The 24,948-nt window shown below is 44.4% G+C and overlaps 1 pseudogene across 1 annotated transcript; it reads left to right on the top strand.

The window, feature by feature from the left end:
* The first annotated feature begins 847 nt into the window (after window positions 1-847).
* On the top strand, window positions 848-24,014 carry LOC144826908 (phospholipase A2 inhibitor and Ly6/PLAUR domain-containing protein-like; annotated as a pseudogene). The gene is made up of 5 exons (XR_013609968.1): window positions 848-970; window positions 3,423-3,539; window positions 4,736-4,891; window positions 17,394-17,543; window positions 23,806-24,014. The product of XR_013609968.1 is annotated as a phospholipase A2 inhibitor and Ly6/PLAUR domain-containing protein-like (transcript).
* Window positions 24,015-24,948: the final 934 nt, after the last annotated feature.

The following is a 24,948-nucleotide window of genomic DNA, read 5'->3' as shown; positions in this document are numbered from 1 at the left end:
GGGAAGAGGTAAAACACGTGTTGACTGTGCACTCCTCAGTTTGTTTCTGAAGTTGATAAGGTGAGCAAGAAACCACAGAACAAGGAAACCTGAAGAGAAAATGGAAAATATTTAATGAACCATATAAATGTGATACAAGCCTGTTCTTATGCATGTTATCTGCATCTTCATTAACTATGATTAACAACTTAGCAACCTTTTGCTCTAGGATTCCTATGGTAGAATTTCAATTTCTACATTTACTTCAAGGTATGATTGTATAATTGAGATATTATACAAAAAGCAGCGTCTGCAGCATATCTTGCAGGCGTCATAACAAATAGTATGATGGAATGGTAAGAGGTATTTACTGCACTGAATAATAACCGGACAAAGATATCAAGGGTGAGGTACTTTTGGGGTGAGGTACCTCTGATTTGTGGTTGTGGCTTCTGTAGTGCAGCCACACATGTGGATGCAGAATTTAACTGCCCAAATTCTTCATGTTTGTGTGTTCTTTTGTCATTTTTTTTTATAGGTGCAAAAATGACTCTATGTAGTAAATCCTCCACCCGTGGTAAATATTCCTAACTATTATTCATAGTTATGATTCCTGTACATATTTATATAGTTGTTTGATTGGAATGGAACCCTGCACTTATAATTATGGCCTCAGTCTGTACAGTCTGGTCTTTACTCAATAAATGCCATTACATCATGTCATATACTTAATTTTAATACATGTCTAAGGGAAGATGCCAGCAACCAGAGAAGTGCACCCAGTTACCTACAAAGGTTTCAGCAACATCCAGGTATTATGTTCCCCACCCCTTCTGTGAGAGTATAAAAGACATGCCCTGAGTATGAGATGTACAGAAGACCCAGGCAAGTGACCAGGAATTGAGACTCCATCATCCTACTCCTTACTCTCATAGCACCATGAGGGCTATCCTTGCAGCTGTGGCCATTCTCCAGGCACTGATTACTGGAGGTAAGCTGATCATGCCTTCATTTATTTGAGTACACACACAGGTGTACATAGATATGAAGAGAGTAATGCTTAGCACAGAGCTTAATCCTCTCCAGAAATTAGCTGCACGTTTAAATGTCCCCAGTTGACTCTATCTACTATCCTATTGCTCTTTTTTTAATCATGGTCCCTGTCTTTCCTTGCTTGATTCATTCTTTATCTCAGTTGTAGACTAGCTGTAATTGCAAGGGTCCTCCCAACCACAAAATCTGGTGCTGTCCTAGGGACCCCCAGTGGTGTTCTCTAGGGTGAGATATAATCAAAATGAGTTGCAATGACTTGTGGTCTTCATAGGGTGCCCAACTTTACCTCGGGACCTGCCTGCGGTTCTGCTTGTTTGGACCTTGCTAAATTGTTGAGTCCTGTACCCTGAGACTTGTGTCCCTGTGACAATGCAGTCAGATATGGTCTCAAACCTTTCCAACAGGTTCAGGATTGGGAGTAATCAGCTATTATCACAGTTTCCATGAATTGATCACCAAAATATATTTGCCTAAAAACAGTGGGAGTGTGGAGAAGCAAGTGGCTAGTTCAATCAGATATTGTATAGGCCATCTGTGCCCGCACTGTCAAGACACAGGTGGAAACAACTTCTTCCACAGTCTTGTTTCCACATACCTGTCTCAGGCAGTTAGACATTCCGAACGTCTTCATCTGTCTCAGGTGATTTGATGCTGGGATTGCGTCAGGTTTGAGTGGTGGAACCATTCAGCCTTTGCTAATAATCCTGACTGAAGAAGAACCGTAATTGGCTTTTCCTCCAAGATGTTATGTAAATGTGATTCAGCTTTTAAGGATTTCCTTTGTTGGGAAATGTGTCCTTTTGACTCATTTAGCCCAGTGGTAAAATAATGAAATTGTCTTCCTGTGTGAGGTTCTTCACATACCAAACCTCCTCATAATGTTAGTTGTTATTGTCATGAAATGTGGAACAAAATTCGCACCAACAAGTCTAATTTGTTGCGGGACTTGTAAGTTCTTGGGCACCACCAAACCTGGGACTTTTTTCACAACTCAACTTCACAACTTCACAGTGCATGAAAAAGGCTCGTCAAAGCCAGATGTAACACACAGGTCCTGAGTTTAGACTCTTTATCCTGCCTGTGCCCATGGTGTGCTATTACTTTGTAAAACTAGATGTTGGCTGAACAGAGATGAGTTAAGAATGTGAATTCTTTCATGCTGTATGACAACTGAGCTTTGGCTTTAATGTTTATGTGAAGCTATAGGAAAACATAATCCGGCTAGTACAACCCCATCTATAGAGGATTAAATGTGTACTGCAATTTCTTAGCAAAATGTAATAAGTCTTGATCAAGATATCACACTGAAAACAGTTTTGCAATCTGTACTCATGAAAGTGTACACAGTTAAAAGCAAGTCAACGACAAAAGGTTTAACCTCACTCCAGAAGTTTACTTAGAAAAGAGTCAGCTGTGATCACATTAGTTATATTTGGTTTCTCTTTTTGTAATATATTAGAATATTTGTAACTAATGCTTGGTCAGCATGTCTGAATCACAGAAAAGTTCAATTGTTCAGAAAGTAAAAACTCGGGGAACTGAACTACAGGAAATGTCTGAAGATTATCAGTGAGAAGTCATGCCACTTGCTATTTGAAGTAAACATATTTTTCAAGTTCCAGAACTCACACATGTTGCCCATCTCCTCTGTTCCTGGAGTCAGAGACACTGAGTATACACTCCTTCCTTATACTCTACGTCACAGAAGCTTAAACACTGTACAAACCTTGCAAATGCCTTCTGTCACAGCTGCCAGTCACACACTACATGTATCCTGCACATCCCTCAGTTAGAGATGACAGAATCAAAGACTACATGTGCCCTGCACAACCCCTCCTTTACAGATGACAGTGCTGTCACACAGATCCCTTTACACTATAGTGTGTAGTGCAAGGCAGACAAAAGTGCCCCAGCACAGACAGAGGGACACATAGCACAATTGCCACTGTTCTGCTCTCTCCCTCTTTGACACAACACAGCTCAGCACATTTGGGTGTGTTCATTCTTTAATTATCTCTAGGTCTTTCTATTTCTTCTTATCCATATCTATTTTTGTGTTTTTATCGGTCTCTTTCTGTCCCAGTATGTTACAGTCTTCATTTTCTAATCTCTCCATAGGTACCCTTTTGTGTTTACATTACTACACTTTTCTACTCTACAAACAAGTGGAATTCTCTGATACATTTCTTATTTTCTGGTATATTTTTTACCACTGAGCACCATATCTTTCTTGGCGTCTCCTTATTCCTAAAGCATTTTCCACACAAAGAGTGAATGGGCCCCACTCTAAGGATAAAGCATTTATACTTTTTTTTTACACTTTTTTATCTCTTTGTAAATGAAAAGCACAATTTTGCTCAGATCTCTAGATTGATTTTCTTTTTCTGCAGATTGCCTAATGTGCGAGCGGTGTCTTGCTACCGGCACCAGCCAATGCTCAGGTATCTTCAAGCAATGCCCTCTTGACGTCACTCACTGCATCAAAGGGCTGGAGAACAACACAGTTGGTGAGTGTCACATGCCCCATATGTCTAACGTGACTCAATCGTCCACATTCTGGCCAGTGCTTAATTTGTAAAATAATAAATACCAGGGCTAACTGTGGTCCCCGTCAGCGTTGCCAGATACCAGTACCAACGGCACATCTACATGATTGAATGAATGAATGAATAGTGAGATTTCTTGAGATCACGGCTACCCTGAGGAGTGTTCTGGCACTGAGTGAATTGTAGGAGGGCAACGGAAGAGGGGATTATAGAGTGAAGAGCCTTCATACCATTACAGTCTTAAAAGTAAGACAGTTGGGATTATACCAGGTGAACCAAAGCTGTAAGAAGGACCTGAGAAAGCACTCAGGTCTTATTATTTTAATAATCCTATATTAAACACCTTTCTCATGTGTATTTTCAAAGATAGACTAAAAGAGCCACCATGTGGTGAGTTGTCATAAGTATGTGCCGCTTTTATGAAATAAGTCTGGCTTTCAAGTACCAGAAAACACCAGCACAAATTAAGAACTTATTCTGGCAATTTATGGGTTGGTTGCAAGCTTCATCTGTGACCTTCAGAATTTCCCTTTCGTTGCAACCACATGGCCGCAACTGATGGTGTAACCTGTGGTGGCATACATTCCTACCTGGGTCCCTTGCTCGCTGTGCCTGAGGCCTCTAAGCTAAGCTATAACTCACTAAAGAGGCCTAATAATGGTGTAACAGGTTTCAGGTGATTGTGTTCCCTTCTGGAGAGTGCCTTGCCTGGTAGTTCAAGATGGATTGTTCTCATGGGTATCAGGTCACTACTGATGTGCATAAGATAGCCTTATTTTGTATGGAGTGGCACCGTTGGCCTGGCATAAATTGATAGGTTGGAAATGTAGCGGGAGCTATTGAAAGTGGAGTAGAATTGTGGAAAAAGTAATAAAAGCATGTGAATTTAAATTTAGTGAAAGAATTGCGTAATCATTGTGATAGGAGGGGCAACGTGTGACACCCCTTTTAAAAACAATTCAGCAGGGATATTACTCTCTCCTTAAAAATGACATTTGGTGGATAAACACTGAAGTTAAAATATTTTAACACATTAAACTCTTGCTTTTTCTTGGTGTGGCTGTTTCATCCATACTCCTTCAAGGTAAGCATGTCTGCTTAGGAATTCATACTAAGATCTGATTTTATTAAAGCAAAACATGCATTTGTGCCAACAGGGGGTAATGTTCTTGTAACTGCATTCAAGGACTGTCTGAATGCTTCCGAACAAGCAGCCTGTGGAAGAGAGTTCTCAATACGAAACTCGGTGTTGTCTTTCCGGATCATTAGAACATGCTGTGACTCCGACTACTGCAACAGCGGGGACGTGGAAGGTATGTACGAGAGTGTGTACGGACTCTGACATCCAGTACACAGTCAATGTGCAGGGTACATGCAGTCTGTGACTCCCACATCTGTAACAGAGGAGCTGTATATGGTATGACCGGTTGGTGACTCTGAAAACAGTAACATAGGGGTTGTGTTTGTTACATGCAGTCTGTGACTCCTACATCTGTAATAGGGGAGATGCGATGGGTATGTGTAGTCTGTGACTACAACATCTGGAAAAGAGAAGATGTGTAGGGTGCGTATAGTTTGTGACTCTGAAAACTGTAACACAATGGATGTGTATGGTACATGCAATCTGTGACTCCCACATCAGTAATGCAGAATATGAGTAGGGTACATGCTGTCTGGACTCCAACATCTGTAACTGAAGGGAGTTCAGGGTACATTCAGTCTCTGACATCTGTAATGGAGGGATGTTTAGGGTACATGCAGTCTCTTACTCTACCATCTGCAATAAAGAGGATGTGCAGGGGACATGCAGTCTGTGACTCCCACATCTGTACCTCAGGGGGTGTGCAGTGTATGTGCAGTCTGAGACTCCCACATCTGTAACTCAGGGGGTGTGCAGTGTATGTGCAGTTTGTGACTCCCACATCTGTACCTCAGGGGGTGTGCAGTGTATGTGCAGTCTGTGACTCCCACATCTGTAACTCAAGGAGTGTGCAGGGTATGTGCAGTTTGTGACTCCCACATCTGTAACTCAGGGTGTGTGCAGTGTATGTGTAGTCTGTGACTCCAACATCAGTAAATCAGGATGTTTGCAAGGTATGTGCAGTATCTGACTCCCACATCTGTAACTCAGGGGTTGTGCAGGGTATGTGTAGTCTGTGACTCCCACATCTGTAACTCAGGGTGTGTGCAGGGTATGTGTAGTCTGTGACTCCCACATCTGTAACTCAGGGGTTGTGCAGGGTATGTGTAGTCTGTGACTCCCACATCTGTAACTCAGGGTGTGTGCAGGGTATGTGTAGTCTGTGAGTCCCACATCTGTAACTCAGAGGGTGTGTAAGGTATGTGTAGTCTGTGACTCCCACATCTGTAACTCAGGGTGTGTGCAAGGTATGTGCAGTATGTGACTCACACATCTGTAACTCAGGGGTTGTGCAGGGTATGTGCAGTCTATGACTCCCACATCTGTAACTCAGGGGTTGTGCAGGGTATGTGCAGTATGTGACTCCCACATCTGTAACTCAGGGGTTGTGCAGGGTATGTGCAGTCTGTGACTCCCACATCTGTAACTCAGGGGTGTGTGCATAGTATGTGTTGTCTGTGACTCCCATATCTGTAACTCAGGGGTTGTGCAGGGTATGTGCAGTATGTGACTCCCACATCTGTAACTCAGGGGTTGTGCAGGGTATGTGCAGTCTGTGACTCCCACATCTGTAACTCAGGGGTGTGTGCAGAGTATGTGTTGTCTGTGACTCCCACATCTGTAACTCAGAGGGTGTGTAAGGTATGTGCTGTATGTGACTCCAGCATCTGTAACTCTGGGGGTGTGCAGGGTATGTGTAGTCTGTGACTTGAACATTTATAACATAGGGGGCGTGCAGGGTAGTTAGTGTCTATGAATTCAACATCTGTAACTGAGAGATTGTACTGTCTGGGCAGTCTGTGACACCTTTACCAGAGGGGATGTTTAGAGTATTTACAGACTACGGCACTGTCATCTGTAAAGGAGGGGTTGTGCAGGGCACATGTAGTCTGTTATTCTGTCATCTCTAACTGAGGGATGTGCAGGATACATGCAGTGTGTGACTGGCAGCTGTCCAAAATATGCGCCACACGCGTCGCGTGTGACGTCCCTTTGGCGCACTCGAAAAGAATTATTCCTCTTTTTTTCGTTCACAGGTAGTGTTTATTTTCAATTGTTCTTCTTCATTTGTTTTTCTTCAATACATTATTTCATTTTCATAATATATCAACTTTTTTGCCCAGCTCTTAACACCAAACTCAAGAGCATTTACACCGCTGATGGTTGTAAAGTAACGAACAACATGGAGGCTAATAGTATCAACCTTCACATATATTGACTGCATAAAGTCAGCCACCAATGTGTTGTCAGGGTAATCGTATACAGAGGAGTAAAGTGTGTGAGACAGTACCCTTCCTAACAGCACCCTCATTGCCATCAAACACATTCTCAAATGTAGGGGCCAGAGATATGGTTTTTCAAATGTGTATTTTTCTTAACAGTGGGTCAGAGGTTACTTCCCCTTGCCTCCTATTGTTCACCCCCAAGACAGTAAACATTCAGTGGTGAGTAGTGGGTCCCACTTTAAGTGCACATAGGAAGGTCCCTTATTGAGAAACAGTCACCAACAAAACAATCTAGAGAATCTTTTGGGAAAAATGGAAAAGAGATACAAGCTTCCACAGGTATGATCAGAGGACTAGTTGCTACAAGCCCTATAAGGGTCCTTATAGGATGAGAACAGTGGCAGGTCATCAATGGGGTTTTCAGGGTCCTAAACTGCCACAACTGAGCCACCAATAGTGCCCCTCGCTTCTGGCCAGACTCCTATTTAGTTAATGTTAGCAGTGCAAATGAGAAGACAACTTTCATGAACACTGACAAAGCACAGGTCTGCCCCCTTGTCCTTTACAGTCTCCTGATTACAGGAGGAGGAATGAGCTGAGCCACAAATCAACTGAATGTGGTTTAAAAACACTTCACTTTGTAGGGAGATCTCTGGAGTGAGTATGTGTGAGCGACATAATCCAACTACAGTCAACTCACGAAGGTGCATACCTCAGACACACTGTGCATACCTCAGGTAAGGCAGTATATTTACTAAAATGGGGCTTTCAATAACTGAGCAGAGCACCCCTGAGACCATGAAGAGTGACACAGGACAGCAGGAGTGAGACCCTGATTCCAGCAGAAGTGAGATCCTGATTCCAGTAGGAGTCAGACCCTGATTCCAGCGGGAGTGAGATCCTGCTTCCAGTGTGAGTGAGATCCTGATTCCAGTAGGAGTGAGACCCTGATTCCAGCAGGAGTGAGACCCTGATTTCAGCAGGAGTGAGACCCTGATTCTGGCAGGAGTGAGATCCTGATTCTGGCAAGAGTGAGATCCTGATTCTGGCAGGAGTGAGATCCTGATTCCAGCACTATTGGAACATGGAGGGATGCTCGAAGCAGGTATTCTGCTATCTCTGGCTCCTTGTTTGCAGTATAGAAATCATGCATTGCAGGCTGAGTGTTATTTGGAGGATTCCTATTCTGATGCTATAATGAGTATCCAGGGGAGGAATCAAGAGAAGAAAACAAATAATTCTGAAGTGGTTGTTTTGTGCATTTTTGAGAGTGAGCGAATGTGTAGCAGGGAGAGAATGTATCTATATGAATGTGTTTGAAGGAGTGACAATCACTAAGCGTGAGTATGTGAGCATCTGAGTGATTTGAATGAATGGGATTCAACATGGGTGACTGGATATGTGAGTGATTCTGATCGAGAGTAAGTGAAAAAAAGATAAGCAACATAGTGGAAGTAGAGGAGTGAGTGACTGGGGAGAGGGTGGCAGTAAAAGTCAGGGAGGTATTGTGGGTTTTGGTGAGTGATGAGTGAATGAGGAAAAAAGGAAGAAAATGTAAAAGAGTGATTTTGTGTAGAGTGTTATCATGGGAATGCATGAGTGACTGAGCATCTGTGAGTATGAGGCATGTGCATAGCTGTGAGTGTGTTGGAATGTGTGAGTTTGATTGTGTGTCAATAAGAATGAGTGGGAATCAGTGAGAATAAAATGGATTTAATGGAAATGACAGTGAGTGTATTTGCATATGAGAATGAGTGGGTGGTGAGTGAGAGGCATGGTGAGTTACTGTTAGTGAGTAGGAGTTAGTAAAATTGAGTGAGTGAGGGAAGGGTTCAAAACTGAGCGAGCGTGTGGCTGTCTTTGTGAGTATGTGCATGAACAAGTGATAGTAAGAATCAATGATTCACCATGAAAGTATAAAAGACAGTGAGAGTGACTGACTGAGAGTACAGGTTTGGCAACCTCCTGCTTCCACACTTTCTGCCTCCTGCGTAAGACCTTCAAATGGGTCTCCCTCGAGCACAGAAATACCGTTGCCCATGCCCGCAACACCTTTGGACTCTACTACGACAGCGCACTCTACGCTGGAATAAACAAAAACTTCACCCACAAGCTACAAAACATCAAGAACGCCGCCGCAAGACTGGACCTCAACCTGCGAAGTCACTGCCATATCTCCCAGCACCTACGCACACTCCCGTGGCTCCTGATCAAGACTAGAATCACCTTTAAGATTCTTACCCATGCAATGAAAGCCCTAAACAGCACTGGACCAGCATACTTGAACAGCCGACTCGAATTCCACCCACACCAAAGAACCACACGATCAGCCCAGCTCTCCTTCACCATGGTCCCCCACATCAGAAAGACCAGATCGGGAGACCGCTTCTCCTCCTTCCTCACAGCCAAAGCCTGGAACGCCCTAACACTCCACCTCTGACAACATTACTACCCATCTTCATGAGGAACCTCAAAACTTGTCTCTTCGACATACCCCCTCCTAGATGGACTGGAACCTGCACCCCCCTCCCCCCCAGCGCCTTGAGACCCTTACAGGTGAGTAGTCACACTTAAAAAACATGTGATTGATTGATTGATTGGATTTCATGAGATTAGCAGGGGAGTGCAACATTTGCATAATTTGCTTTTGAGTAATTAAGTGAATTTTCAACAGAATGAGATAAACTGACATCTAATTACATGAACTGCAAATCTGCCATTTTATGTTACACTTTAGTATAATATGCAGCCTAGCATACATTTCTCAAATGGTCCCAGTGCCGAACCATCGAAGGAAAAGAGAAGGGAAGCATGATACTTTCAGAAAAATGATTCTTTGTGACTGTTGAACATTGAATCCTAAATATCTTTCTGAGACCTGTCCTTTTTCTGAAAATATCATCCTTCCCTTTTCTTTTCCTTCGATGGTTCGACACTGGGACCATTTGCTCATGTACCTCATATAACCCAGGTGCCAGTGATCATTTGGGTATACCCCCTCTCTGTACCACATAGCATACATTTCTGGCATAAAGGTGTAAAAAAACTGCTACTCGTGGTTTTGTATTCCTATGCGCTTAATGTAACTTTTATACTGTGAATGGCATCCTTAGCAACCTTTTTTTCCCCCATAAATGACTCATAATTAAGCAAAGTGGCATAATGGTATGATTTCACAAATTTCGTGTAACTGATGATTTTGTGTTATCAGTGTAACACAACCTGCCTGAAATTACACAAATTATATCGGAGTAATTTACATTTTGCCTAGGCCTCGTACATGCTTAGAGACTTCAACACACAGTTTGATAAACCTGAACAGACTATTCTCTACCCTTGAATCTTTGAATGGCATCTGGACCCACCCCGGCAGCGAAAATAACATTTTACAAAAAATGTACCTTTCTCAAATTATTTTGGGTAATGAAGTTCCACCTGATCTCCTGGTCAACTCACTGAGGTGACTTCCTTAGAACACTCCAGACCTTCCTAAATGATAAATAGCTACCCCACAAACCATCATATAAACTTCAGATCATGCAAGAAAAGAGAGTCCCCAGTTATGGAAGTTTGCTCACACATGTGTGTCTACTGCATACATTCTAAGATTTCTCTAATTGATCAGTCAGACTGTGGATCAATCTATTATAAGTTATACATTTCTTGTAACCATCTCTCGATGTCAGGGCTATAGTTGATCCTCCACAACCTAAGCATACAAAGGTTTGCTATAGCCACAGCCATTGCAAACATCTACGTCTGGGATGTGAGACTTCTAGATATTTGCTAGAGTCATTCAAGATGACTTCTTGCCTTGTAAGAGGGCCTGTTAGGTATACAGTCTCTATCAGTGCTTGCCAAACCTCTGTTATGTTATGTTAGAGTATTTTTAGAGCTCATGCCTGCCCCAACAATGGGACGTCCCAGTGGTAGATATGGAAAAGGCAAGACCGGCAGGTGAAGGCTAATTTAGACAGAGAATAGAGAGGTCTTCAGGGCCCCTCTGAAGGCCCAGTGGTCATGAATGTAACTGGAAGATAAAGGCATAGAGTTCCATATGCTGGGGGCTTTCATATATAAGAAGTGCCCACTGGATCTTATCACCCAGGGCACATAGGCTAAGTGGAGGCTCGCTGAGTGCAAGACAGGAGAAGGAGCATAGGGGCGGAACAAGTTAGCTAAGAAGGTGGGGCCAGAGCCCATGCAGATTTTATGAGAAATACATCGGGCCTTAAAGGAAATTCTCTGTTCCACTGGGAGTCAGTGCATTTGGCGAACAAAACTAGAACTAGAACAATGCTTCGGAAGAGCAAAAAAAAAAAGCCATGCTGCAGCATTTGGGACTCGCTGAAGCCTTTTGATCACCGTCTTGTTAGACCAAAGGATCAAAGAATTGCATTAGTCTACCCTAGACAAAATGGTGGACTGGATGATCATCTGAAACGTATGGGAGTCAAAAAGTCCCAGAATGGTCTTTGTGTCTCAAAAGGGTCCAAACCAGATGCCTGCTAATGATTTAGCTTCAAAGGACAAGGCACTGTCTACCAAGACTCCCAGGTTCTTGACTGCAGTTTTAGACTGTGGGGGCAGTCCTAAAGTGGGGGGGCCACCAGTGGTTGCCCCGTAGGTGAGTATCTCTCCCTAGGAGACACATTTTAGATGTATCAGGGTTTAACTGAAGGAAATTGGCCAGTATCCACTCATAGATGACCACCAAGTCTTCTTGAAATTTTACAGAATTCTGTGTAGGGTCGTTTGAGAACGAAAACACCAGCTGTGTGTCATCAGTGTAGAATACCAGCGTGATGTTGCGAGATTTAACAACCAAAGCTGAAGGAAGGTTGTAGACACTGAACAGAGTGGGTCTCAATGCAGAGCACTGGGGGACCCCATAGCATAGCAATTGAGTATGGGAGTGGTAGGGTAGGGGATGACTTGGAAAGAACTGTCAGATAGGAAGGAACTGAACCAGGAAAGGGATATACCACTGACACCAATCTCGTGCAACCGGTGCAACATAATCTTATGAGAGACAGTATTGAATGCTGTGCTCAGATCAAGCAGGATCAGCGTAGAGGATCTGCCCCCATCTAGTGAGACACGTAGAAGCTCTGTGACTACCAACAGAGCCTATTCCCTGCTGTGTTGGGGTCTAAAACCATTTTGGGAGGGATCCAAAATAGAGTTGGATTCCAGAAACTGGGTTAGAGTGGCATTGAAGTGAGATTTGGTCATTTTAACAAGAAAAAGAAGAAGAGAAATAGGGTGGAAGTTTTCAGGCTTAAAAGTGTTTTTTTTTTAGCAGTGGGATAACTTGTGCACGTTTCCACAATTCTGGTACCAAGGCTGACAACAAAGACAGATTTATCAGTTCTAGACAATCTGAAACTTTAGAAAAAAGTCAGGTCTGAGAGTATGTCGTAACTCCACATTGTTGAATAGAGTTGCAAGATCCTCAGAGGAAATGGGGGGAAGGAAAGGAGGGATGGGGAAGGGTAGCTTAAGGAAAGCACCAAATGTGAGTATGAATCCTTGCTATCAGGTCCAGAACTTTTGTAAACACGCCCTACATTCCCGATGAAATACTTGGCAGGTTCTTCACACTGAGTGTTAGTGAATATAATGTGCTCTGCAGCTAATAAGGATTTCATCATGCCCTTTAGAAGAGAAAAAATAGTGGTAGTGGGGTTGCTCCTTTTTTAAATTTTGTTTGCAGAATGAATCGCACTTGCCTTATGAATGTGTTTGTAATAAGCCTTAATGGCGTTTATGTAGCTTATTTTGGCTGCAAGTTCATATGAGCGTCTCCAGGCTCGTTCTAGCACCTTACAGATTTTTCTAGCTAGGGTCAAGAACTCATCAAACCAAAGATTGGCCTGCGTCTTTTAGAGTGAGTCAATTTAGCAGAAATGCACATGCATAGCGCCTGAGTGTTCCAGCCCTGGAAGGAGCTATTAGCTGCCTCCATGTCAAAAGAAAATGTGGGGCTCTGAGTGCCAAGGACTTCACAATCAAGCTAATGCCAAGGTCGTTTAATCGAAGGAGTATGATGCTCGTGTAATTGAGTGCCTTCGAGAATAATAGATATAGGAATAAGAAAGTGGTCAGTCCAAGTCATAGGGAGAGGATCTGGACATTTAGAAAGTGAAATATTAGAAAAGACAGGGTCCAGAAGATGTCCAGCCAGATGGGTGACCCCTTAAACCGATTGAGTCAATTGACATGCTACCAAGGCTCCTAAGAAATTTTTGATATCGATGTCTAGGTTCGATTCAAGATGAAGGTTCAGATCACCTACAATATTAAAATTTGCTGTTTATACAAGCAGAGTGGTAACCTCAGTCATCAGTGCTTCTCTGAATACATTGGATGGACCTGGTGTGTAGTACATAAACAGCCCTGAGAATGTGAAATTATCAGTAAGAGCGATTTTAAAGAAAGCACTTTCACAGTCAGAGATATTCTCAGGGATAAAACTGCAGGTGTCGGATTCCTTAAAAATGGCTGCTGTGCCCCCACCTCTCCCTCTCATTCTTTCATGGTGTTTCATGGCGTATCCTGTGGGTAGCGACAGAGCTGGTATCGCAGCAGAGTCCTGAGTAAGCCAGGTCTCTGTTAAAAGCAATATATCGGGGTCAGCTCAGCTCTGATGCCCTGCTCCATCACCAAACTGGGGATCCTTTTCCAATCCCTGTCTCCGTGTATGTCACTCGTGTGCACTGTACTTTACACCATTGGTCAAATTCTCCTCTCTTGGCATTCAATAATTTATGGCTTCCATGGTCTATTTCGACAACGGCATGCTGTGCCAAATTAGGAACATTTGAGTAGTAGCTGCTGCTTCTGTACGGCCAATGGTGTCCCTGGATGTTGGCCCATCTGTCATGTTGCCATGTGAAGTCTTTGGAGCATGGATGCCTACTACACACCCATGTTGCTGGCCTGCATCATTCCATGTGACTCACAAGCCCAACAGACCTCTACTCCCATGTCGCAGAGGCTCCGCTGACACTGGGCCGCACCATGGCCACCATCCATTCCTTATTAAGCAGCTCCAGCCTTAGTTGACCTCACAGGGTTGGCATCTGTTATTTCGCTCACAAGGGATCTCAGGCATCCTGCCCTCTGACTCTGATCCCCTCCCTGCTCTCCCAGTTGTCTGGTAAGGGCTTCCAAGGGGCCCACTCGCCACCTGATTTCAACTACTGAGTAAATAGCCCTCACTTCACGTGTGTTTGAGTCTGCATCGGGACACCAAAAGCAAGGCACCTTCAAACATCAGTAGAAAGCTGCCAGTCACCCAGAGCCTAGCTCCACCCCCTCACTAGTGTCTAAATGTATTTGAACAGCTGCCAGTGGAGATGCTGAGGCCTTAAGCCGTTGCCTTGAAAGAGAGGCTAGACAATAAAAGGAAGTGGCAAACTGCAGTGTCCTTTCTCCCAAAAATGTCTTTCTCTCTAAGGGCAGGGAAGTCTATATGTGCCATTTAGCTCTAAATCTTCTTATAGTCTCGAAATGTAAACAAGGGAGTGGAAATTCAAAAACAAACAACATGCTTCTTAATATCATCATTAATATTTGAAGGTGAAATCAATACTCTATAATGGTGCCTTCTATTGTCTGCTGGCTGAGCTCATGAGCCTGCTTTGTCCCTGCCCTAAAATGTCCCTGTCTGTTGTGGCATGGTGGATATGCAAATGGGTGAGTTAAAAAACACTCAACACATTGGCAGAGACACTTCTTACTCAATACCCAGGGGTATATTGCACGCTGATGCACGGTTGATATAAGTGTACAAATGATTTCTTAACGGCTGATACACAGGTGTATTGTTGCCTCAGTTCTCTCATGGAGAATACAGAGCCTCATTTACAAAGAATTGGCATAGGACAGCACCGCAAGTCATTTTGCTGCAATGCCCCACACCAACTCGAAAGGGCAGGAATGCACTGTATTTTCAAGATATGCTGCATTCCTATCCTTTCAGCTAGCGCCTGCACAAAATTAGAAATTGAGCACCAACGCAGGCGCCCTTGCACCATAGTACAAGCGTGTCTGTGTTGTTGGCACAATTGTTTTTATGCAGGGAGAGGCACCTTCTTGCACAACAAGAACCACAAGTGGTGTTTTTCTTATACTAAGTGTGCTGCAGAAGGCAGCACAAGGGTAAAGGGCAAAAACAAGGAGAAATATAAGCATTTCTCCTCATTACACCTGCTCTGGGAGGCATTTCTGGTGCTGCCCCAAGTTTACGTGATTTTAAAAATCTGGGCTACTGTCAACTTCCATGGGTGTTGAGTGAGAACACCTACAGCAACACTCATGAAAAGCCTCCTTGTTGTACCCCACCTCCCCTGTGAACACCACCAGCGCCAACCGCCTGACCTCCTGAACTTCATCCACTCAGGATCTCCGTCAGACCCTTTGCCCACACCACGTATTCAATAAAGCAGACGCTGCCATCGCACCTCAACTAAGGAAGGTCATCAACATCTCCTTCGAAACAGCGACATTCCCGGAAAGCTGGAAACACACCAAAATCAACGCTCTCCTCAAGAAGCCCAAGGCGGACGCCAAGGACTTCAAGAACTTCCAGCACATCTCCCTGCTCCCATTCCCGGAGAAGGTCATCAACATGCAACGGGCCCGCCACCTGGAAGACAACAACATCTTGGACCCATCCCAGTCCGGGCTCAGGCGAAACCACAGCACCGAGACAGCCCTCATCGCCGCCACAGACGACATCAGGCGCCAACGAGAAAATGGCGAAACATCAGCCCTCATCCTCCTCGACCTGTCAGCCGCCTTCGACATGGTCTGCCATCGCACTCTAAATACACGCCTCCTAGAAGCCGGAATCCAAGAGAAGGCCCATTAACTGGACCTCGTCCTTCCTCTCCGGCAGAACGCAGAGCATCCGCCTCCCGTCCTTCCGATCCAAGGCCACCAACATCATCTTCGGCGTCCCCCAGGGCTCATCCCTCAGCCCAACGCTGTTCAACGTCTACATGGCCTCCCTCGCACAAGTGGCCCGCCAACACGACGTCAATATCATCTCCTACGCTGAAGACACCGAGCTCATCCTCTCCCTCACCAAGGACCCGCACACTGCCAAAACCAACCTCCACAAGGAAATGAAGGCCGTCGCCGACTGGATGAGGAACAGCCATCTGAAGCTGAACACGGACAAGACGGAGGTACTCATCCTCTGACCCACCCCCTCAGCCTGGGATGACTCCTGGTGGCCGACAACACTTGGAACCGCACCGACACCCACCGACCATGCACGCAACCTAGGATTCATCTTCGACTCCTGCCTCTCCATGTCTAAACAGGTCAGCGCCGTCTCCTCCTCCTGCTACAACACCCTCCGCATGCTCCTTAGGATCTACAAGTGGATCCCAACTAAAACAAGAACAGTGACACTGGCCCTCAACAGCAGCAGACTGGACTACAGCAATGTACTCTATGCAGGAATCCCATCCAAACACCTACAACCACTACAACGCATCCAAAACGCCTCCGTCCGACTGATCATCAATGTCCCCAGCCGCAGCCACATCACCCCCCACCTGAGAGACCTACATTGGCTCACCGTCGACAGGAGGATCACCTTCAAGCTCCTCACCTACGCACACAAAGCACTCCACAACGCCGGACCAGCCTACCTGAACTGCAGACTCAGCTTCTACACCCCCACCCGCCAGCTCCGCTCCGCCAGCCTCGCCCACGCCGCTGTTCCCCGCATCCAACGAATAACCTCCGGTGGCAGATCCTTCTCCTACCTCGCCACCAATACCTGGAACACACTCCCTTCCCACCTACAGCAGACCCAAGACCTTCTCGCCTTCAGAACACTCCTCAAGACTTGACTCTTCGAGCAGTAGCAACACCCCCTCCCCTCAGCGCCTTGAGACCCTCACGGGTAAGTAGCGCACTTTACAAGTACTCTGATTGATTGATTGATTGGTTGATTGATTGATTCATTGATTGATTAAAGTAAGGTATGGCAACGATTTGAGCTGCCTTGCCTTTTTCTATATTGATAAGACGATGCAAAGCCATGCCTCATAGATATGATGGAGAGGCCTGTGCAACCAGAGTGTCACGAAAAGATACGCTGCGACCTTGCTGGACTCTTGTAACTGAGTGACACAATGTACAGGTCTAGTGAGTTTGTTCTTGTCCTCGTTTCATGTTGACGCTACAACAGAGTTACTAAAAACACACTATCCTACAGCAGTCAATGAAAAATAATTTTGATTCTGGGCAACAAAAAAAAAGTAAAAAAATCTGTGCCTCATAAGTTGAATATGACAATTGTTTAATTTTCATACACAGTGTGGTATTTAATGCTATTGTTCTTAGGTTGGGAACATTTGGCCTCCATTTTGCACCCCTTTTCTGAACATAATTAGGCTTCTCAATTTCCTTCTTGTGTTATTTCAGTGCCTGGTGTGGATGAGACCCCCAATGGATACAAATGTAAAGAATGCTTCACTGACCAGTCCTCGGACTCCTGCACATCATCTGGAGAAGTTCAGTGCACTGGGGAGCATAATACCTGTGCCAGCTTCTCCGGGCAAGCCTCTGTACCCGGTGAGATAAACCAATTTTTGTAATTTTGAGTTATATATTCTACCGCAACAATCTTCTTGGTTTCTAGTCCTTTCTTTTGAACTAAATGCTGTTCAGGCTAATTAATTGTAATTATTTTCATAGAATCCAGCTGAATGTCCTCAGTGTGCTCGGTTCCGTAAAAAACAAAGCAGAAATTATGTCCCATTGACCCAATATTCACTGAGGTTGTGGTATTTGTGTAGTGCAAACCTAGACAAAAAAGCAGCATCGTTCTGTACAGGGTCGAATGCAAACTAAACCAATGCTAAGCTTTAGAGTGACCACACTGTTTGCCAACCTGAATCTCAGTCATTTGAGGCCAGATTAACAGTGTGATGCAAGGGCAAAGCAATCCTTAAGTCAGATGTGAAGAGGAACACAAGGCCACCTTGCATGGCCCTGCATTGCTTGGTAAATCCGGAGTAATGCGTGGGGATGCAAGTCACTGGCTTGCTCTACTCTGCCCTAGGGAGGTGTTCCCTGTGTGGAGCATGGATGTTTCCATGCGTCCACCCATGGATTGTGGTACATTCCCAGATATACCAAGACTGACAAACCAGGAAATGCTTCACAAAGCTTTCTGTTGGAGGCACCACAAAAATAAATATCTCAATTGTTTCCTCTTTCCACGTGTGCTGCCTTCTGCAGTACAATTACAAAGAGGATAACACCTCTAAAGGAGCACCCCCTGCCTACAATGCAAGGGCCACTACTTTGGCGCTAAGCTGCACTGAGAGAGAGCAGGTATGCACCATAGCTTAATAAATTGTGTTTCTGAGTTTGAGAAATCTGACCCTTGGAATGTGAGTATCTCAGTATCCAGATAGCTGCTGCTGCCCTGTACTAGAACCAAGTCATCAGGCTCATTTTCAGCCTGTTAAAGACGCTGCATATAGCTGCTAAAGCTTTAAAGGGATGTAGCTAACCCTTCCTTAGAATAACACACACACCACACAGCAGTCAGCTGTGTTCTAATGCATTTCTGCTACAGATCTTCTTAAGTTAAGTAAGCCTTCTGTTGTATCGTGAAAGATCAGTTCCTACGGCCAGAAAGGTCCCCATTATATCAGTCTTAAAGCATCCTGTCTGGTTTTTAGAGCCTTGAATGGACAGGCTCCAGTTTTGCTGCAGATCTTATTTTCATGGTACTCTACCTCTCGGAGCCTATGCTCTTCCTCTGCGTTTCTGGTGACGGTTCCCAGAGTCCAGAGGGTAAGGATGGGTGGTCTGTTGTTTAGTTTTGCGGCTGCTAGACTTTGGAATTCTCTCCCGATATTGATGAGGAATCAGGGTGAATTTCTAACCTTTAAGAGAGGTTTGAAAACTCACCTGTTTCCAAGAGCAGTGTGATTTCTGCATCGGTGGTTTCGGCTATGCTGAGTCAAAGCGCCAGGATACCCTCTGGGTGACAGTGTAGCGCTATATAAGTATGCAAATACATACATACATACATGCGTAAAATCCACTCACAACAGCACTATTTATATTTATGTATGTGAGAACGTCTTTGGTATAATTGAGCAGTCAGTCCCAAGCACAGTCTTGTAGGCTGATTTCAAATCGACCAATCAATCTTTATTCAGTTTACACATGAAACAATAAAAATATAATAAACACAGTTATTGCATCCAAAAAATAAAATGCATACATATAAATAGAAAAAGAAAAAATACACCCAATTCATATAATGAAGAAATTGATAGGCGAGGACATTTCCTTACTCTCACAACATTATTTACAAAACTCAATCAAGAGGTACAGATAGGCACAGTGGGAAAACACTGAAGATAACTAAGGGCAGGTCGGCATTGGGTAAAATTTAGAATTGTTTTTTTATTGTGTCCTCTGTATCTGTAGAACTTATAGAGGAGGACAACATGCAAAATGGTTTGTAATGAGATTCCATCTCAAAGATAGACTCCTTAAACCAGTGTCCCATTCTAGTGGGTGCCATCATAAAATATATAGCGTTCCAAGGAAAACTGGTGAACATAAAGTGATGAACAAATACAACTGAGTGCCTCATCCTGCTAAATTTATAGCATGGGCTGAGACTGTTTCCTTAAAAGCTTCACATCATTCCCACAACCAGAGTGATCCCTGATAATTTACATTTCAGCTCTGCTTTTGTAAGAATGATGCTAATGGTGCCTTCTTCAAACGTAAGCCTAGGAGAACATGCAAAATTCTAAAAGAATCGAGCCAGGGTATTTTAAAAGGATTATCAAGTGAGAGACCAAAAAGACGTGAGTGATCTCTTCAGAGGGGTTTCAGATTTATCCCAGATAGAATATATATCTCCATTTGTTGTCATCTGATGGTATCCTCAGTATAAGGTAGTCCCAGTTCTCTGTGGCAGATACACCCAGAGGTACGGCGAGCATAGGACATGGCCAGAATTTAGAGGCAAATCTGAAAATAGAACAGATGATTTGGGGTTTTTAAGCATTATTTGGGGTTTCCAATTTACAGAGCCTCCAAATAAAATCATCAGTTTAAAAAAGGTATTAATTGTGGATGTCTGTAGCCTTTAATGGAAAGCTGTTGTGTTTGAATACTCCTTCACCATAAGTCATTGTGAATGTTTTAACCCGTTGGGTGCTCATGACAAGCTCAGCTCGTCATGAGTTACGGCGCTCCGGTGTCATGACCTCGCCCGTTCCGTGGAATGCTCGCACGCTGGGTTGATTCCCATGCTGTGCTGAACATTCCATGGGAACGGGTGTGACCATGACGAGCTCAGCTCGTCATGAGCACCGTAGCGCCGTAGCTCATGATGAGCTGACCTCGTCATGAGCACCGGGGCGCTGTAGGCGCCCCCCCGCCCCCCCCAGCACAGCGGGGGAAACAGCCCCGCATCGAATGGGTTAATAAAGATGACCTTTAAATGTAAAATTTCCATACAGACCATAAAAGAATCAAGGACCATTTGCAAACCATTCACTGTATGTGCCACGAGAATGGCATTGTTTGTGTTCTTAAGGCGAGGAATTGGACAGGTTTGGGACCGCCCGACATAGTGTTTGGGGTCCCACAGGCCAAGTTACAATGCGATCACCAATGTGGTGGCTGCATTGTACAGATTTTCAATTGCAGTGGCTGCTGCTGCTGCACAACCCACCACAATGGAAAAAAGGGTTGTGTAACAGATCCCTGTACTAAGTGACAAGCACCATGCAGTACAGGGATCTGTTAGGGGGCACCATGGGTACCACCCCACACCCAAAGAAAAGGGCTCAGGGTGAAGGTGTGCCCGCTATGACCCCTAATGTCCATCCCACCAGCCTGGTGAACTGCCATGGAAAGGCTGGTGGAAAGTAACAATCATCATACTTATATCAGTACCATGTAGTAACCTCCACCATTGTATGGATTAGGAGGCCCTCCCCAGCACCGGCAGGCTCATGAAGCTCATCAGATGCATGGTGGTGGGCTTTCTGCCCATTTGCATACCGCTCGCCATCAAAATCTGTTAGGTGGAAAAGCTTCTTAGGATAGCGGGGAGACCACCACCAACAGCCTGTATTCCCGACACCCTAATCAGCCCCTACATACCTTCTTACATTCAGGATAACCCATCTGTGATTGGTCAGGTGGAGGGCTCTGGCGGGGTTGCAGCTCCCCTACATGTGCAGCCCCATCCTCTTGTTGAGATAGGGATATGGCATACAGGGTCAGGCAGTCCAGAAAACAGGCTCGTACAGTGGAGTCAAGGAAATCTCTGGAGCGGCCATCCAAATGTATCCACATGGTGTCCAGCTCAAGAAAATCGCCCGGTCTCAGCACCTCCAGGTTCCCCAATCGGTCTTCTGCATTTTGTAGCCCCCAGTCCACTGTGACCACTCGGGCATGAAAGGAGCGTATGTTGTCCTATGTGGTTTTGGTGTCTTCATAAGATGGACTATCTTCAGGTCCAGAGAAGACAGCTGGGTCGCTAAGGATGCACATTTTTTGAGGATGGCATCTAGGGGGCTTTCCGGTGATGGCATTACAGAGGTCGACTGCTCCCGACCCCCACTATACCTTTGAAGAGTAGCTAGTGAGACGATTTATATGAGGACATTGGTTCAGGAGCCAGTTTGAGTAATAAATGTAAGGAAGGCAAGGCCCAGGTGCACAATGATGTGAGAGAGGTGAGAAACAGCAATCACTGTCCAGTCCAGGTGGGGTTAGACATTGTAGCTGACTGGCAGGCCGCCACTGCAGGAAAGTGTGAATCGGCCAGACCAAGACATGTAGTGCAGTAGCATCAACAAATAAAGGTGCATCATCTCAGGTCCTGATACTCCAGTGGATTGTCCTATAGGAGAGGGGCATTGACGAGGCCAACAATGGACTGGGGTGAATGCCATCCACGAGGAAGGCATCCAGTAATTGGTGATAGTGTCCCAGGTCGAACAGTCTCTAAAAGGCATGGGGGCAAACCTGTAGACCAGGACCGAGGTAGTAGGGAGGGTCTTTTGAAGCGATACCCAAGACAAGGGTGAGGGGATGAGCCTAACTTCAACAAGGCCCAGAGAAATCCTGATATAGGAGCAGCTCCAGTGTGGGGACAAGAATCGCTTCCCCAAAGGAGCCCCTCGCATTGACTTGTATGACTCACTTCTGGTAGACATGGCTAGAGTCAAAGGGCCAAGTCCAGCAGGCTGGACCTCTCAGGACAGCACATGGCATCTGTGGTAGGTTGTGGAGACGTTACTCCTGCCAGCTCCAATCAGCATTATGTGAAGTCATTGGGTGGCACCGGCAGCAGTCACAGATGCCAAGCAGGCAGCGGTCCCCATCCCAACAGCACAAAGCAGAGCCTAGTGGGGAGAAGGGGCAGTACTGCTCTCCGGTGCTTCAAAGCCTCAGGTCCACAGTTGCTGAGGCGGTTATTGGAGCCTGTGAAATGGCTCAGAGGATCCCCAGATGTACACAAGGCATTTTCCCACTTGGGGGGTCAGCATGGACTGGTAGAAATGGAAAGAAGGATCATGCTGTTCCCCGAGTCATATGGAAAATCACAGAGTGGGGCCATCTATGTTTGTGGTGCCGTTCCATCTCACCTAATCAATATAAATCTAGAACATGTATTTTTATATTATTTTTGGTTGCCCTGCCTGTTGAGGGGAGTGATGATAGGATACAGAAGTAGATGCTGAATAATATAATTCCTTCAGTCCCTGCAATTCTTACCTTTCTGCTCTGACTACATATCTATCATACTACACATCCCAAGGGATTGTACCACACAAGAGCAATACTCCCTGAAATAATGAGACACTATGGAATGCAGTAAAAAGCAGGTGATCAGGATGGTGATAATCCAGCTATCCTAACAGCAGTGGTCCACTCTTGTGTGTGTCCAGCACTCTATGCGGGCACAGCAAGCTACATCCTCATGTTTGCCAGTTCTGTAGTTCACCACTGGAGTCAGACACAATAGATAGCCAGCAACAATACCAAGAAAATAACCAATACCTACACTGTGGACTTGTATGTGTGTCTAAGCTATTTGTGAGAATGGGTTCTTCCAAGTAATTTCATAAATGTAGGGCAGGCTGTCTCCTACAATCTTCATGTTGGAGCTGCAGGAACCACAGGAGTTCATTGTTCTTGCTGTACCCCTCCAGAATAGAGATGGATCATATTTATTCTCACTTTGCAACGCTGGTAGCCCAGAGGATTGTAGTGTGATGAACAACAAGGATGGATTTGTTTTATTTTGTAAACTCACACTGATAAGCTCATCACCAAGGTGAAGTGGTATTTTAAGAAGAATGCACCAGAGGAGTTAGCAAAAGAGATAAGTGATAAAAATAAGAAAGTTGTATTTTCTGTCATTAACATGGTAGAGATCATTACAACATTTGCAGAAAAACAACTGAGAATTCTTGGGTTTTGGTAATCAGTTGAATTAATAAGCAAAGTGTTCAACATTTAGTGTAGATGACAAAGGTAAACAAGGATCTCAAAAACAGTAAAACAATACAATTATTCCTTGGATAACCTCCATACAATACTGGGGATGATTGACATTTATTGTTGACAATGTCAAGCTGAAATTATTACTGGATATTTTGTGACAGTCACAATTCAGCCTGGAAAGCCAGGCTCTGTAGTCAGGTCCTGGTTGCTTCCAACAACTACCAGTGTAAATGAATGGCCACTCTGAGATTTCCAATATATATATATATATATGAATATTTATGTAGCAGCATTGTGAACGACTGACTAATGTCTGTGTGTTTTTCCACAGGTGAAACTATGAATCAGTATAGTCTCAAAGGATGTGCTTCTCAAGATTACTGTGAATTATTCTACCTACCAGCGACCCAAGTCTACAGTTATGACTTACGGTGCTCACCTGCTGAGAAGCTTTGAGACCGTTATTCAAACATCTGACGCAATCCTACCCCAGCCTAGAAAATATTCAGTAGAAACATTCCTACAGCTTTACATGTCCCTGAAATGCAGGGTCTGATCTTGTGAAGAGGAACAATGTAAGAATGCAGCAGATGGACTCATGTCAGCCTCCCTGGGACACAGAATACTAGGAAGCAATGTGCGTAGTACTGTTCATGCCGGCATGCTGTTTATGTACCACCAGCCTTTATATTCAGCCATATATATCACCTGGGCACCACACCTGAATTATGATGGTTTTGTCTATGCATATCCTGCTAATAATTATAATGCAGGTTACATATCAACGCCCTGTCTTGACGTGTGATACACAAAGAGTACAACACACTGTTGCATGCTCATACACAGAATGATTTTTTAATTTCTAACTCCTTCAGTTTTATTACTTCCTCACCACCAGTAAGCGCAGCTCGATTATGAACAAATCAGTACCAGAACCAGATAGAAATGTTTCCCCTCCTGTCTGAGATGCAGCTGGAAGTTTTGGATCATGATATTGATAATCATCCATTGGGGCCTGTTCTTGAGTTCATCCTTCTTCGTTTTCCACATTGAAGGCCATCAGTGACCACTCTTTTAAGACTCCCAACTATCTAACCAGCTTCAATCAGTGAGACAATACCATGTGTTTCCAGCCATTCCTGCTTTGTTCCTCCTTCTTAGCATCTTTGAATAAAAGTTCATGGAAAATATCTACCACATTGTGTTGAAGATGTCAAAACAGAATAATGCAGAGCGATGAGTTTATATCCTCAATTGTAATGTGCTCTGTTATCCAGCAATTGGTCTGCTTTATGCTGTAGGAAAACCAATAGCGAAAACAAAAATGTATACCTGCTTTATACTTTACATTGAAAAAATGAATACACTTTTGTTGACACTGCTACATCGACAATGGGTCTGTGTTTTTTATGGATAGATATTGGTTGAGTTTTCAATAAGAGAGGTTTTGTAAAAGTAATAATGGTAAATAAAC

The sequence above is a fragment of the Lissotriton helveticus genome, chromosome 4_1 (genome assembly GCF_964261635.1).
Source record: "Lissotriton helveticus chromosome 4_1, aLisHel1.1, whole genome shotgun sequence".
NCBI classification, from domain to species: domain Eukaryota; kingdom Metazoa; phylum Chordata; class Amphibia; order Caudata; family Salamandridae; genus Lissotriton; species Lissotriton helveticus.
The sequence above is the reverse complement of the archived record's forward strand: the minus strand, read 5'-3'. Positions and strand labels throughout refer to the sequence as shown.